The sequence below is a fragment of the Saccostrea echinata genome, unplaced genomic scaffold, assembly GCF_033153115.1.
Source record: "Saccostrea echinata isolate AGI-Se365-2 ecotype Australia unplaced genomic scaffold, CSIRO_AGI_Sech_v1 ptg000001l, whole genome shotgun sequence".
NCBI lineage: Eukaryota > Metazoa > Mollusca > Bivalvia > Ostreida > Ostreidae > Saccostrea > Saccostrea echinata.
Genome location: NW_026889750.1, coordinates 27,600,784 through 27,619,071, shown reverse-complemented (window position 1 = coordinate 27,619,071; position 18,288 = coordinate 27,600,784). Strand labels below are relative to the sequence as shown.

The 18,288-nt window shown below is 33.4% G+C and overlaps 2 protein-coding genes across 2 annotated transcripts in view; one reads left to right on the top strand and one right to left on the bottom strand.

Moving 5' to 3' along the window:
- Window positions 1-18,288, bottom strand: part of LOC133188546 (dual 3',5'-cyclic-AMP and -GMP phosphodiesterase 11A-like) — a 279,036-nt gene that overhangs the window by 149,485 nt on the left and 111,263 nt on the right. The gene's annotated exons all lie outside the window — the stretch shown is intronic.
- Window positions 7,238-18,288, top strand: part of LOC133188591 (uncharacterized) — a 151,345-nt gene continuing 140,294 nt past the window's right edge. The window contains exon 1 of the mRNA XM_061324077.1: window positions 7,238-7,243. The gene's annotated coding sequence lies outside the window, so the exon portion shown is untranslated. The remainder of the gene's footprint in view (window positions 7,244-18,288) is intronic.

Below are 18,288 nucleotides of genomic sequence, written 5' to 3'. Positions count from 1 at the left end.
TGTAAATATAATCCAGATAGTGCGAAGAGCTCAATGAACATCATCAGTAAGTTACAGAGGATTTATTATTGAACTCTTTGCACTATCTGGATTATATTTAAAGTTATGTTGTTGATGTTCATTGAATTTTCACTATCTGGGTCGAGAATTTTTTTACCTTAAAATTTTTGTCCAATTTACTTACAATATTTCTGCTCTGATTTTTTGGCTGTATCAATTATAGTTTTGTTTTTGTTATGTTCATTTTTGTTTCATACTTCTTTGATTTGTTTGCTTAACTGTTTTGGGGGTCGTATTGTTTGTTGTTTTTTTTTTTTTTTTTTTTTTGGGGGGGGGGGTTCTTTGTTTGTTTTGTTTTCTTTTGTTTGTTTGTTTTCTTTTTCAATATAAATGGAACTCGTAAATTTACTTACCATGTCATTGGTCATTTGCAACATTATTTTATTAAAGAAACATTCTGATTGTACACACACAAGTACTCTGAAATTGATATTAAAAGATGCTCGAGTTTCTAATCGACAACATCTAGTATGTAGTTTTTGGAGACCAGGTCTTCCAACAATTTGTCGGAATTCACATGGGTACCAATTGCGTCCCGTTATTAGCAGACCTATTTTTATATTTATATGAAGCATAATTTTTTCAATCTTATACATGAGGAGAAGAAAACGCTTTCTGTGGCCTTCAACTCGACATTTAGATATATCGACGACGTATTATTAATTAACAATAGTTACTTCCATTCATATGTCGACTAGATATATCCCAGTGAGCTTGAAATAAAAGATACTACAGAGTCCGACATATTTGTTTCATATTTAGATATTTTACTAGAAAAAGTCGTTAATGGTAACCTAACAACCAAATTTTATGATAAACGTTATGACTTCAACATTTCAATTATCAACTTCCCTTACTTATGTAGCAATACCCTTATCACCTGCATATGGGGTTTATGTATCTCAGTTGATTTAATATGCAAGAGCATGCTCTACGTACGAACAATTTCTAAAACACGAGGCAAGCTATTGACAAACAAGTTGATGAAACAAGAATATCAACAGTCTCGTTTAAAGTCATTATTTCGGAAGTTCTATGGTAGATACAATGACCTTGTCAGCAAATACAATCTATCATTAAGTCAAAAGCTGACTGATTTTCTTCATACTACATGTAATTGTTAGGCCATTATTTACACACTGAATTGTCTACGGATTTTTCCGTTTTTCCCGATCATGACGAGGAGCACACGGCGGGTGTGACTGGTCGGCAGGGGATGCTCACTCCTCCATGGCACTTGATCCCACCTCTGATGTTTTAGAGGTCCGTGTTTGCTCTGCTCCTGATTTGTGTTGTTTGAATGGACTTTTGAGCTTGAATACTGTTCGTTGTCTCCATATGTCATTGTTTGTTTGACTGTTTTGGGGGTCGTATTGTTTGTTGTTTTTGTCGGGGCTTATTTGTTTGTTTGTTTGTTTTTGTTTGTGTTTGTGTGTGTGTGTGTGTGCGTGCGTGAAAGGTGTCAAACGGGGACAATTGTTTGTTTACACACCTTCCAACCGGGGACAACCTCCCAACCGGGGACGTCCCCGGTTGTCTTTGATTAAAAATAGCGCCAAATTCGAAATTAGGGATGTCTAATTACCCCAAAAAGCCGAAAAGATCCGTTTTTCAACATGTTGAAAAAATGTCCCCAGTTAGTTAGGATTAAAACATGTGTGTGAGTGTGAACTTTTCAAAATTACCGAAGATTATATTTGGGGGTTACACACGGGTCCCCGTTTGTATAGTGAAAAACAAGTCACGTGATTTTTCTGAAACAAACATTACATTGAGCTATCATTCTTGCTTTATATCCGGTATTTTATTTTAAGAGAGAGAATTTAGATATATTATTTATCCTTACTCATGTATGCAATTCTGTATTCGATTGCCTTCCCTTTTTTAATCTGTTTTTTTTTTTTTTTTTAAATATTTTTTTTCCGGAGAAAAATTTAAAGATTTTGGTTGCAATTAACACACATAAGAGCGCAAAATTTGCTTTGAATTGATACATAATATAATTTTGTATTAAAATATATCAATAAAAGTAGTCTTAATTTTTACGAATAAGTCAAATACATGATCCTTTAATTTGATTACTTTAAACACTAAAGATGAATTATAGGAGATTGCTCTTTATGAAGGTTTTCTATATAAAGGAGATGGGCGAACAAGGCGTGCAGAATGCTATGGCATTAGATAAAATCATATCAAATTTGTGAATTAAATATTAAAAGTAAAGTTCTAATAATTGAAATTTATAAAATTACGACAAACAAAACGTTTTGGTTTAAAAAAAAAAAAAACAAAACAAAAAAAAAAAAAAAAAAAAAAAAAAAAAAACAACAAAAACAAAAAAAAAAAAACGTTCTATAACCAGCACTCAAAAATAAAGTCGTATTCCTGGGGATCAAATCCTGGCAATAAAAATCCTGAGTATTAATATCTATTTAGACTAACGTTAACACGCTTTACAACTCTGGATGAATAATGACATTTAAAACATGTTTGTGATATGAACATTGACTAGATGGACTTGAAGTACTTCTCGGAGAGATACCAACGTTTTTTTCATAAAAGTGTTTTTCAGGTTTATTGGATCCTTGCTCCATGTTTTCTTTAACCATGAAATTTATATATTTACGCAAGGCCATTGAGCAGTTAGGGATCTTTTCCGTCCCAGCACCTACTCCGACACAGGACCTCAGTTAATACGGTCTCATCAAAAGGACCAGTCTCAACGTCCCTCAGCCGGATTCGAACCTGCGACGTAAGGATCAGCTTCTTACCCCTCGACTCTAAAGCAAACACTCTAAAACTCTCCATCCACCACTGCGCCACGCCAGAAATCGGAGTGAATAAGCATTATGGGAGTCGGAACTTTGATGTGATTGCAGGCGCAGTAAATTAAATTTACTAGGTAACCTATTCTAAAGTCACCCGCGTGACCTTACGTCGCGGGTTCAAATCCAACTGCAGAACATGGAGACCGGTCTTTAGGATGAGACCGCATAAACCGAGGTCCCGTGTCGCAGTATATGCTGGCACCAAAAAGATCCCTCACTGCTCAATGGCCTTGAGTGCTTAGAATAGGTCCAAATTTGCACCCCTGCTCCAGCAAATGGTGGCGTCTCAATATGGGTGATTTTTTTTTTTCGAAAGGGACGCGATATATAAACAAACAAACAGGCAAACGAAACTGTCCTATAAAATTGATATCGATACCTTTTGGACCGTTAATATGTCCATTTTATCCTTGTGATGTCATTTAGGAAAAAATGTTTAATTCAATTGACGCAGAAATCAAATTTGATGCCAGAAAAAGAATTAATTGATACCTATTTCCAAATCATTCATTTTTGTAAGAATATAGGTTATATAGAATATAAGAATATGTTTTGGTGTTTAAAAGTGGAATATGCAAAAAGCACTCTACCGACAATGTTAAATTCAGGGCAAAGACTGTTATAGAGTGAAAATTTAATTAATCTCAGAAGATCTTCATCACTTCTTCTGCCCATCTTGAAGAAGCATGGCTAGGAAGCGTCGTTTAGTATACTTTGTAATCTGAAACCTGTGCAATCTGTTTCACTGTGAATTCCGACCTTGAATTTCATTGCTAAGTTACTATTTTCCCTGTTCTTTACACAGTGATGTCTCCGATACCTTGTCTTTTACAGCATAAAATTTGTGTCCGATTTCGTTTCGATTACAGAATCTGAAGCGTGCTAACGTTATCTATCCAAAGTTGTCACCGGCCTTCAGTTGTCATTCGGAAATCACTCGTTATTTTCGTTTGTTCCTTCATAAAAGAAAGTTTGTACATGGTTTTAATTAGTAGTCTACTTTTCATGCCCTATCATTTTAAAGCACCCCGTAGCAATGGTTTTAAAAGGGGACACCTACCAAAAATTATGACAAAGAAAAAAAACTAAACCGTCCAATATCGAAAAGGGGTAGGGGGAGGGGTGATTATGGTCATTTCCTTACATTTTGGTACAATTTTAAAAAAAAAAGTATTGGAATTTGCTTGATCTTACAGCAACAAAAAAAGAGGGGGGGGGGGGAGGGGGGCAACCGACATGTACACAACAAATGACATCTCATTTCTTAAAAGGGCCGCTAACGTAATTTCAAAAAGAAAATATTCGGGATATTGCTTTCTGTAATAAATGATTCCTTATAGTGTGGAATATCGATTTGGCAATGTGCGATCATATTGCCAGATATAAATTCTCAAATGTCAGACATAGAAATATAGTTGACAGTCACGTACATGCATCTTGTTTTAGCTAATAAAAGCTGAAATTGTTTTTATTTTTTTTTCTTACATGTACAATCATACATTAACAAAAAATCGTCCTTACATACCTCAGGGTTTTCAATGTTGTTAGAAGTAGTAAAAGAAATTAAAAGAATTTATTATACCTCATTATAACTGTTCTATACAACGCGTTACCTGATTGGTCCAATACAGTCACTTGACAGGGTCATAAAACTTCATATTTCCTTGTTGCCGTTATGCTAAACCACATCGAAAACATCGTACATTTTCCCCCTTTGCAATACGTATCGTTCGTTAAACTAAAAATTCCGAGAGTTGCAAAATTAATAATATTAGAAAGGGTTCATCTGCCAAACAGTGACGAATTTAGCAATTATCTTCTTTCCAATAAGGGTGTTTTGAAAAAGGGGAAAAAAGATACGGAAGACAATTGACTTTTTTAAAAGTGAATTAGAAAGAAGAGCCTAAATTGAATGTTATTTACAAAGGTTTGTTTTTTTTTTGGTACAATACCGCAAACGATTCATTCATTATCATGAGGGAAATACGAACAATTATATTCAACCAATAAAATCCATTTCCCCCGGGGAAATCATCAAGGAATGATTTAATCCTCATATTTCGCAGAAGTTCATGCACTAAAAATATAATGCATGGTAAGATTTCATGGTTTGTAATATTTTGAGCTGGCAGCTTAAATATACAGAGAAATAAATCAAGAACCAATGCACTCGTTTGTGCGCAATTGATATGTACTTTTTTGTCAAATTTGGTCGAGGGGGGGGGGGGGACTATACTTCTCTAATCGCCCATTCCAATTTCCTCTGGTAGATCAACGAGCTACAGATCAGCAACTGCAAAGTTGTATGTAAATTCTCGACTCTTTTTTTTTTCGCTTAACAGGTGAGCTTATTTTTCATCTTTTCCGTAATGCAGATTTATTTATTGTCTTTGTTGAGCTTGCGATTGATGTTCATTTGGTTGATCATTTTGAAAATTTTTATAACATTTTAAGTGAAACCCCACCCGTGACCACTTGTTAGTTGTTACTAATACATTTTCTATCAAAAGATGTCGTCATTTGACGGAAGTAAATAATTTCTTTCCAGTCTAATCTATATATTGTTTCTTTTGTTTCATACATACATTTTTAAGAATAAGTATACTATTGTCGATGTATTTATTGTTTTTCTTTAATATTGAGATATGCTCTTGGAGGTAAAGTCGGTTGGGTGGGGGTTCCACAGTTACTGTATTTTATTCCTAAACAAAATTCAAGCTCAATTTCAAGCTTTCATTGGAACAAATTAAACAAAATAGAATCAAAAGTAATTGGTATCAGAGAAAAAACTTTCATTATTTTTTCACTTTAAAAAAAAAACTACTTCGTATTTTAGAATTCACCAGCACTTCCGCCCAGTTGCTTTATGCTCTCCAAGATCAAGAAATTTCACTTTTATTATTCATACTCAAAATGTCCCCTATTGTATTGTGATTATTTATACACAAATGTCCCCTATTGTTTTGTGATAATTTTTACTCAAATTTCCTCCATTGGTTTTAGAATAATTTATAAACACGTCCCTTCTTGAATTATGATCAGGTACACTTACATGTCGTTATGATTCGCAATGATTTATTAAAAAAAATTCTATTGTATTGTAATGATCTATACATGAATGTCCCCTTTTGTATTGTGATTTTTTATACCCACAATGTCCCCTATTGTATTGTGTTTTTTATACACTAATGTCCCCTTTTGTACTGTGACTTTTTATACACATATATATGTCCCCTATTGTATTGTGATTTTTTATACACAAATGTCCCCTATTGTATTGTGATTTTTTATACACATATATATGTCCCCTATTGTATTGTGATTTTTTATACACAAATGTCCCCTATTGTATTGTGATTTTTTTTATACACATATGTCCCCTATTGTATTGTGATTTTTTTTATACACATATGTCTCCTATTGTATTGTGATTTTTTTTATACACATATATATGTCCCCTATTGTATTGTGGTTTTTATACACAAATGCCCTCCCCCCATTGTATTGTGATAATTCAAATACACAGTTCCTCGGTTGTATTGTTTTGATTACGGCATTTTTTTTTATTGTTTCCTAAGAGTTATACACAAATGTTTTCTGTTGTTTTGTTATAAATTACAAAGATCTCTCTACTGAATCGGGACAATTTATCCACAAATGTCCCTATAGCTTAATTATCTGCTCTCCATTTGTTCTCTAGTTAACTGCTATACTAACATGTAATACATAATATTCCCTACTGTTTTGCGATAATTCTTAACAATAATTCCTCTACAGTAACTGTATTGTACAAATGTAATACAAATGTATACATGTGTATAATCCCTTATTGTATTGTAATAATTAATACACAAAACACGTCCCCTGAAATGTATAATTCAAATATACATTCCCCCGATTGTATTATGATAAACATTCCACTCTTGGTTATACTTAGGGCATGAGCGGGGCTAAAGTCGTGGGCGAGAGCTCGAGCCGCACCCCGCCCTTTGTCTCCGATAGAGTAGGAAACGTATTCCAAATGATTTGTGTCATGACCTTTCTCATGAACTCACCTATTTACATGCGAATTTTGGTCTCAACCAATCAAATGATTTTGCAGAAAATTGGTTTAGTACCCCATTTTCAGCAGTCGCAACTGAAATGCCGAGTGAACGGGAAGTGCAGGAATCTTCAATTTAAATAATTATAATTATTATATGTGTATCTAATGTGTTTTCCGCAAAATTTAATTTAGATTTGATTACGTAGGTTTTCCACTCTCTATTTAGCTCTTACCAACACTTTTTTATCATTTAAACTACAAGTGTGCAAAACATTTTGATCCATCTTAAGAATTATTTCGGAATGTTATAGTGGGCATATTTTCATGTCACAAAAATATGTTCTACATACGAACAATCTCTAAAACAACTTATTGACTAACACGTTGATGAAACAAGAATATCAACAGTCTCCTTTGAAGTCATCATTTCACAAGTTCTATGGTCGATAAAATGACTTTGTCAGTAAATACAATCTATCATTAAGTCGAATGCTGACTGACGTTTTGCAAACTAATTGTTATGCCATTATTTACACATTTAATTGTCAATGGATTTTTCCGTTTTCCCGATCATGACAAGGAGCACATGGCGGGTGTCATAAAAACGTAGGTAGATATGAGGCCTTAAACAAAGGGAATAACTCTGATTTCATTGTACATCTGAATACCAATGCGGCTCGGTATTGTTGAATAATATTACCTATCATGAGTTAAAAAGAAATATGTGACCTTCATAAAAAATAAGCAAGTGAGCCGCGGGAAAAAAGTTGTGAATACAAGCACATAGTTTGGTTGAAGTAGATAACAAGACTGTGAACATCTGATTAAAAAAAAACAGCAAAACTGAAAAAAGAAAACAAACTGACAAAAATAATAGAACAGATACCATAAAGGTAGCCTAAGTGATTCAGTCAAAACTGATATATACTGAAATGCAAAAGAAACGCAACATCATATTTTAGTGGGAAATATTACATATAGGATATAATTATGTATCTAAAAAGTAAGGGCTTCTTCAATTTTGTAAATATCGGTAATTTAACAATTGAATGGTTTTCATACCATTACCAGAAGTGTAGTTTGAGTCTGCTTAACAAATATCAGAAATTGCATGTTTAACAAAATATTTGGCAATAATATGGAGTTTTAAGGTATTGTATCTGTTTATCATAAGTAAATCAGCAATGTTCCGAAAAATAAATTTCCCTATCTTTTCTGTAAGCGATGCCAAGGCTTCCTGAAAATGACTGAAGTAGACATTTCCATTGCACTAGCTGGAAAATCTCAAAATAAAGGTGATGGGGAGTTGCAGATGCAAATATGACCTCCATCACGCCTCAACAGTCTTTTACGTATCATTAGCATGAATGACATTCCTTGGACCGGAAGTCCAAGCGTTACTACACTGCGCTTGGCTAGAGAAAATTCGACCTCATCATCTGAAAAACAGGCATTTAAAAATGGCAAAGAATATTTCTTTCGCTCAGATCTCGAGATTGATGAACCTATCGCATCGTAGAAATCAAGCTGCAATTGTTGTGCATGGCAGACTTGCACGCTGTAATTGAATGGCCGGGGTGGGGGTGTTTTAACAGTCATGTGTTACTTTCTAAAGTTAAAAGATAATCATTTAACATTTTCATCAAATCTTTGATGTTTTCAAATCAAGTTTTACCTAAGTAAAAATCATTAGATAAAAAATTCAAATATCTGTAGATTACTGCTTTTTGCGTTTCGTTTGCGTTTCAGTATATATACAAAAAGACGATTGATCACTATGAGAACAACTAGTTTTAATGCTACAGTAAAGAACCCAGTCCATACTTTTTGCTTTCTAACAGTAAAATGTCTGAAATACCTGAATACCGAGGGAGGACCTTTTATTATACTGCGTTTTAAGGTCCGCCTTGCCTCTTTCTCTTATTTTTATGCTACGAAAATAAACCCTGTACAGAATTTTCGCTTTGTAATAGTAAGATATCTGAAATACAGAGGGCGGACCTTTTATTATACTGCGTTTTAAGTTCCGCCTTGCCTCTTTCTCTTATTTTTATGCTACGAAAATAAATCCTGTCCACAATTTTCGCTTTGTAACAGTAAGATACCTGAAACACAGAGGGAGGACCTTTCTTTATCTGCGTTTTAAGGTTCGCTTGCCACTTTCTACAGTTTTTATGCTACTGTCGTAAATAAACCATGTCTGAAGTTTTTGCTTTGTAAAATGTAGATAGTTGAAATACAGAGGAAGAAACTTTTATATGGGATCTTTTAAGGTCCGCTTGCCACTTTCTATAATTTGTATGCTACGAAAATAAACCCTGTTCAACATTTGTAAGATATCTGAAATATTGAGGGCGGACCTTTTATTATTGCTGCGTTTTAAGGTCCGCCCTGTCATTTTGACTAGTTACACGCCCTTAGGAAGCAGATTCAGTTTGGGGGGGGGGGGAGTACAGCCATACATTTTCAGTTGACAGTTGAGGGGGCACTACCAAAAATTTCCTGACAAGCAAAAAAAAAAAAAAAAAAAAAAAAAAGAAAAGAAAAGTCATCAAACGTTTTTATTAAGGGGGCACAAGCATATAGTATCTATCTTTACTATAGTAATCTATATATCGGCAAAATGATTGGGGGGAACGGCCCACCGTGCTCCCCCCCCCCCCGGTTTCTACGGCCATGAGTTATGTTAAGGAATCAAACCCTATCCAAAATTATCGCTTTGTAATAGTAAGATATCTGAAATAAAAAGGGCGAACCTTTTATTATACTGCGTTAAAAGTCCACATTGCCCCTTTCTTTACTTTTTTATGCTACAGAAAAGAACCGTGTCCAAAATTTTCGCTTTCTTATTAGTTATATTGCCAGATGAATATTTGGCGGTCGCCATATAATTTTCAGGTGGCCGCCAGATAAGTTATCGCCAGAAAAATATTTTTCTACCTGGCACCTACCGGCTTCCGTATGTTTCGAATATTACCTAATAAAATTTTGAATAATGATTATATGAATATTTTCGGTATTGGCTGGAGAAATTTCCGGTAGTACAATGCATCTCAGGCGAGGAAGAGTGGAAGGAGGCTAAATTAGTTTTATAAGTGGAAAAACCTATGAATTAAACTTTTTCCTCCGGATAACCGTGACTTGCCAATGTCCATAAATGACTAAAATAAATTATCAGCGTTTATTGAGAGATAAATATTTTTTCAATTGATCTGAAATTAGACTGAAACGTTATAAGAAAGAATTAAATCCAAACCATTATGGTCTCCGACGATGTATTACATGGAAAACTCCCTACATACCGCGAAATCGAATTTTTATTTAAAAATACAGTTGTGTTGTGACAAAGCGTGAGGTGTAATTTCTTTTAAAATATAAAAATGTACGTCACACCAGAAGGATTGGTGCACTAAATGTATGCTAAAAAGAGAAAGTAGCAGACCCCCCCCCCCCCCATGATTGGTCTCTAAATTTTATGTTTGATCAAGAAAATTTTTATCCTCTGCAGAAATCTTCATCCTGAAAAAATGTATGCATTTATTCATTAAAAGATATGGACTCTAACCACACTGCAAATTCCGAATTCACTTCTTGTGGTAATGCACTATTATCTGCGGAGCGGAAATAAATACGTGTAATCAAATTTTAATTTTGTCTTAACTTAAGCAAAATTGTCATCTATAATCAAGCAGGAATAAACACACTGGTATTATTTTTTTTCAAAAAATTAATCCTTCTTTTCCTACGAAAAGGTACTTAATTATCATGGAGAATATACCGGTAATGACTGGCTAACGGTCAAAAACTTTTTCTTCATTTGCAAGTACCATGATAAAAGTTTGTGGATTCTGGGATTGCTTTAATAAGGAAACAGTAAAGACGGAGTAAAGATGATTGCTCTGTGAGCTTGCTTTCCACTGCAAGGAAGAGCGCTTTGTCTAAGAAAGTCGTATTTTCAGCAGATACATGAAGGAAGGAAGTGAGGGGGGGGGGGCGCCTTTCGTTAATGAGAAAACGGCTTTCAGTGCCGAAATGATCACTGGATAAAATTATATTACAGCGATAGGTATTATTTGCGTTAATAATGCAGTGTTTCTTCAGCAAATCTTGTGTATCTGCTTCCTGTGATAAGTGTAGTGGCGGCTGGAGAGGACGATATCTTTATTAAATTCTTCGGGTCATTTGTGCGAGGAAAGGTGCAATCGAAACAGATCCTCTAAACTGTTCCAAAAAGGAATAAATTCCGGAACATAATTATCATTTGGGAAAAATCACCAGGACTGAAAGTATACGAACGGCTTGATTTAATTTATATGTGGTTTATTATATTGATTAACCTCTCTCTCTCTCTCTCTCTCTCTCTCTCTCTCTCTCTCTCTGGAAAAGGGTGGGGATCAGTTATTGTAAATATTTCAGTTTTCTTTGAAATTGTTCAATTACGGATCATAAAATCGTAGAATAAAACTTTTGAAACAGAGAAAAAATAAACATACAAACAAACAATTAAATCTGATTTGTGTAACTTTTTAAAGGGGATTGGGGGAGGGGGCATACAAGCCTCTAGTATTAGATGAATCTGAGTTTTCCGCCGAAATTTTATAACTATGCATCATAAAAAGGCACAATAAAATGTATCAACAAGAAAAATAAATTTAGAAATAAGCTTAAAAAAAGATTTAAAAAAATAAATTTTAAGAAACACACAAAACAAAATAATATCTCTCGTCTGGGCTCTCAATTTTTTTTTTTTTGGGGGGGGGGGGGGGGAGTTAGTGTTAATATATAAACCTGGATTTTCTTCTGAAATGCTAAAATCATCGATCATAAAAATATCAAGGTAATTAAAAAACTACATTTGTAATGCCATCTGTAGTCCAAGGAGATTTTTGTATGCAGTTTGTACACCACAAGCATGGAAATGTTAAAACAAAATAAACGGCACTGCTAAAAGCAACTAGATAAGGAGTAGAATTCCTGCTCTAGAGATATATTGTACAAACTTTCTTTAATTTTATGTGTTTAAATCAAGATTAAAACCTTTTGCACTACCCGGACCTTTAAACGTAGGCAGACCTTTTCTTATAAAAGGCGGACCTTATATGTTATCGTATTAGCCCCCCCCCCCCCCCCCCCAATTTTAAACAAGGCAGACCAAATATCATGCGACACCAGTCGGAAGGGGTGCTTACTCCTCCATGGCACTTTGAACTCGAGTGTTTTTAATGTCCGTGTTTGCCCTGCTCACGATTTGTACGGTTTCAACATAGGCACTACACAGCTTAATTGTTAAAAAAATATATCTACTATACTATAAACATAACATGTTTTTAGTATAGTAGATATATATTTTTTAACAATTAAGCTGGGGAGTGCCTATGGGTTTCAATGGACTTTTGAGGCTTATTACTGTTGTTATTTGATTTAAGATATAAAACGTTCAAGTACCTATGAAGACAAGAATCCTAATCAATGATGAGAACGGTGGTAATTAATGAATAAAAGGCACAAAGGGGAGTATTTTGCATTCTTTTTTGAAAATGTCCCCGATTAGATACAATGAATCAAGTACTGATGTGTGAATATTAATGAGTGTGATATAGGTCCCCGTTTGTGCTGTAAAAAGTGCTTGGCTTAAAATTAAAGATATTGATATATTCTCATTATATTCGCCATCAGAGTTATAGGAGGACTAATATTTTTGGTCAAAAGTCAATGAAATAATAAAAATAAAGAAGTCCCCACTTTGACAGTCTTTAACCCCTGTCCCCGTTTGACACCTTTCACATGTATGTGTGTGTGTGAGGGTGTGTGTGTGTGTGTTTAATTTGTGTTTTTCGTTTCGTTATTAAGGAAGGAGATCCCAAAATGAAATTTGTTGCAGCTTTTATGGTATGAAGTTCTCTTCATTAACTAGTTGCATAAATACTAATATTCCACACAAATGTAAAATGTTATAAATAAAGTGAATCACTATCTTTGATACGACGAATTACACGTATATGAATAATGTTTTTTTGTGTTCAGTTTCCATATTGTAAAGTTCAGTTTCCAAATTGTGATTAATATACACCTAATATAGTATTCAGACATCGAGAAAATATCAAAAATCATTGTGATATATAAGAAAAAAGAAACTTTGTTTCTCTTCCTGTTTGAAAATTCTTGTTGTGATTTCCCCCTCTTGTTTTCTTTGTTATCTGTGATGTAGGTCTGCCGTATTGTATAACTGATTAAGTCTTAACAAATTCTGTTACTATTGATACTCTTTGTTCTATTTTTTTTTTTTGGGGGGGGGGTTTAGATTTTTTTCATTAAGAAATTAGTACGATTGACGATTTTCTTGTAAATTAACAACCTTAATTGGACATTCTTTGGGACGCAGTTAAACTTACCATTCTCATCACACCTGCAATTGTTACTTAATAAAAAAAAAGAAAGAAAGAAACCCGCAAAATTAATAATTAATCTTTCAAAAACAGGTAAAAGCAATCTAGAATCCATTATATCAGACATACATTATACATTATATTTTCCCATACAAATGAGTATTGTGAAATATAACCATTGATCTATGGTTGTCTTTTTCTTCTCTTATTTTCATTTCAAACCAGTCATGATTTTAGAAGCCATAACAGTGGTCTTCCTGCTCCGATTAGCACAATCACTGACCATTGATAAGGTTGACAGAGGTGTTGAGTTTACACAGGTAGACTGTAGAGAAACCTGTCAAGTGAACGACAGCGTTGTTCTCTCGGTTCGCTCCCTGCTAGATTGTGCATCAACGTGTCAGACAGACGGACAATGTGAGATCTTTTCCTACCGGCAAAAGAATCGTAGTTGCACCATACAAGAAGGAAGATGCTGCGAGGGTTGGTGGATATACCTACTGAAAGGTACGTGAGAATATGATTAAAAGATTAACACCCCTCCCCCCCAAAAGAAAGTTTTAAAAAAAAAATCAATGCAATCTGCGTGATTCATGTGATTCATTAAGCAAGTTTATTAAATGAATGATATTTACTAATTCATGAGAATGTTTATGAATATTGGAATATAAAACAGCTTCCAAAATGCAATTTCAAAGCAGTTGTTATAATTGCATACTAGTATTTTTGGTATTTCTTTTAAAGGATTTAGTGTTGGTCGTAAAGAATTATATATCAAAACCCCAGAGAAGCAGTATATTGAACCTTTTCTTGATCTGACTCGTCACGGACTATCGGCAAAAACTGGGCGTGTCACATTTAAAATGAGGACATGCAACATTGACAATAGTGTACCACACCTGTGATTGTCCAAACTGTCGCCCGATATTGAAACTCCTTATTTCCAACTGATATTTAGATCGGGAACTGTTCAACTAAGGAAAAGGAAAGCGAAAGAGTTAATGTTGGTTTCCAGAGATAACGTGTTCAGTTGTAAAGAATTCTTTCCCTTCTGGTGCAAATGGACCAATACCGCGATAGAAGTCGGCCAGGGGCATGACTTTTCCGAGGAAAGTATGTTTATGCTGTGGGAAAGGGAAACAAATTTTACAATTAACCTTATTAGTGTCGCAACCTGGGATATTGGTACCGAATTCATTTTCTTTTATTAATGAAATGAGAGATAGAGCAAGTTTTCTTACTTGTCAAATAGTATCATTTTTCTCGACAGTGGATTAGCAAAATTCAGTTTCTGGAGTGATAATCTTTCGGTTCCATGCAAATTACCACTGCTCCAAAAACTGTAACATCCTCAGAGACAAATCCATCTTTACAGAAAACGCCATCTGCAAATGGAATACTATATGATAAATATTTGAAGATCCTCAAAAGATGCCAACCAAGAGCATGATTTCTAAAAATACAGCAGATGCCATAAACTTTAAGACTCTTTCACTTCTCAAAAAATTTCCTCTCATTAAAATATTTTCATGGATTCTGACGACAATTAAAATTTCATGCAGTTATACATCGTTTTGAAGAATAAAATTCATTTAAAATTCTCTCTTGGAGCATTTGCATTTTGGAAGATTGTAATGATGGGGAAATAAACTTGATTGTCATGAACGAAGAAACATCACAGACATTGAAATATATGCATAGGCAAATTCCATTTTCTGTGCATTTGTTATCATAGGGTTTTGCAATTTAAGAAATTCAAAACTATCTATAACAATTTTTATACACTTGTGTATATGTATTATACCAACTATATACATGTAATATGTTGAATTCTCAAAAAATAAACCCCCTTTTGAGGTTTTGGTCACTACAAGAAAAACCAACAGTCTACGATGATTCTTGGAAATCTGAACCAGTTTACAACTGGATGGACTGTAACAAGCATGAATGATTCTTTACTCCTGGGAATGTCTGAACCAGTTTACAGCTGGGTGTACTGTAACAGACATAAATAATTCTTTATTCGTGAGAAAGTCTGAACCAGTTTACAGCTGCATGGACTGTAACAAGCATGATAATTCTTTATTCCTGGGAAAGTCTGAACCAGTTTACAGCTGCATGGATTGTAACAAGTATGGATGATTCCTTATTCTTGGGAAAGTCTGAACCAGTTTACAGCTGCATGGACTGTTACAAGCATGCATGATTCTTTATTCCTGGGAAAGTCTGAACCAGTTTACAGCTGCATGGACTGTAACAAGCATGAATGATTCTTTGATCCAAAGATATATATTATATGAGTACTTATTCAGTTCTCCATCTTTGGACCGCCACAGATTTATTTACCGAGCCCTAGACGACCCAAATTCTTTAATGAAATTTACAACCGTTCCGTCATTTTATGAATATGATTGATTTTTTTTGGTTAGACTGCACTTAAACTTTATCAGTCTTATCATATGATATAAAAAGGCAAATGGAAAAGTTCAGTAGTTGTTCAATATTTCATCCATAGTTAGCATATTTGTAAGTAATTTTAAACATTGCCTATATTTTAAGGAGTTTGGATCCTGCTTTCGAAAGTCTCAGGATTTTTTTGTAAAGTATATCTTTCGTATCTACATATATAGCTTAATTTCAAAACAGCAAAAAATAGGAGTCAATACGCTTCTTTTGACGCTACGGTACATTTAATATGTCCATATTGCACTGAAGTTGAAATTTTTCCTCCAATATCTTTTTATTCAAATAAATAAAGGTACCAAAAATTTACTCTTATTATATCTTGAAATGACATACATAGTATCAAAAATTGTAAAAATTAAGAAAATTTTGAAATTACTTATATTACGTATAATCAATTATTTGACCTATTTGAAATTACGTCGCAAAATCAATTATTTGACCTTTCTGCACTAAGAAAATATCATTCTTCTGGCATTAAAAATATAACAAGCAAGAAAATTATTTTTTAAAAAGTCTTAAACGTTTACTTAATTTAGGCAGAATGATCAAAGTTATCTTATATATTCAGAAAATAATCAAAAGTGGGGTCTATGATTTTTTTTTTTTTTTTTACTGAAAAAGTGTTAGTTTTAAGTTAAATTGGCCCTATTTTTCTCTGATTTTCAGAATATATTTGCTATATATTTGTCATAGTGTGATGATAGAATTCATAAAAGGTAATTTTATAAATATGTTAGGACCAGCATAAAACATTTCACTGTACAAAATAACTCCAAGTGCAGCCTGCATTGAAAAATAGGAATCCAAACTTAACAGTACTGTAAATACTTCGATAGAGAAAAATTGATCATTTTCTTCTAAAAAGAAAACTTCCGCCACAAAAACTAGTTCCTTGCTTAATGCTTTTTATTTGGAATTTAATTATGGGTTTTTAATTGAATATAGTTTAATTTGTATTGTAAAATCCATACTTGATGTAAGAATTAAAATATGATGCAGAATTCTAGAAATAAATTTCCAGACAAAAATCTGCTCAAACCTACTTAACTAAGGCAACATTTCCTTTTATTAAGAGATTCAGAGTACTAAATTATTTTACCGTTGCATTGATAATTATACACATTTTGAATTTAATTTTGAAAAGATCTACCGAACGATAAAATTGACAACCAAGAACCCTCTATACACGGCACACTGAGAGTTCTGATCTGCTCTTAGATCTAAAACTAAATAAATTGAAATCTAAAGTTTATTACTCAAATTGTAATCAATTCAAGCAATCTAAACATGTCATTTGGACTAGATGAATTAATTGAACACTTTATTAATAGTACTTTTCCCATTTAAATAATAGTAAGCAACAGTGATTTCGTTCACTATAACACTTCATTGTCTCTGAACATTTTTCTTCAGGATAAATGGCAGGTACCCTATGCCGAAAATGAAATAGATAAACTCGATATTTACATCTTTACATGATATAACTTCGTCAGAGTCCAAAAACATTTTTCATTGGTGTTTACAGAGGGTCCAAAATACAATGAAGAGTTCCAGTACCATGGTACTTTTATGCAGTTACATGTACCTGCTCTTTGATTAATTTAAAATTGTATGTGTAATATATACAGTATATACATGATATATATATATATATATATATATATATATATATATATATATATATATATATATATATATATATATATATATATATATTATAATAATAATAAAGTATTTCAAGGATTCTGGAAATAACGTTATTCAGTGAACATGACGTTATGAATAGCAATTGCTCTGCTGGCATTTCCATGATGCGCGCTAACATGTTCACTGAATAATCGTTGTTTGTTACTTATATTTGCATTCTTTTGTGTCAAGAACATCAGAGGAAATCTATACAATTCAAATTTTACACAAAATCAACCACTCTCTACCATCGGCTCATACATTTACCTCTGTCGTTGGCTCGCGCATCTCACAGTGATAAACACCAGAAATAGTGCGTTTATTTTATCATAATTAAATACCTGCGCTAATGTTTGTTCTTTAAGGTTGATATATACTAAAATACATCGAAAACTATTAGTTGAATTTCAAATAATACCATGTTTTTGCTTGATGTCAAAAATCTCGATGCGAGCCCATTGCAGAGGTGTCTGAGAGAGTAATGAACGACAACTTTGCACGGGAGATTTAACCTTACCTTAAAACCGAATGAGTATTGTTTCTTTGAATTGCAGCCATTTCAAAGAGTGTTGTTGTGTAATGATTCTTAAACTATATTCAGTTACATTGTATAAATATTACAGCAAATATTCACTGTGTGATGTCAAATAAACTCTGAGAGTTTTTTTGCTTTTTTTTATTGCATTCTGCCATCCCATGATAGTGCAACGACATTGGAACTTAATGAATCTGGTGTCAAGACTTTACTCAGAGAAAATGCTTACAATGTTAAGTAAAAAAAAATTAAATTATTGTAACTTTAAGATTGTTCAAAAAT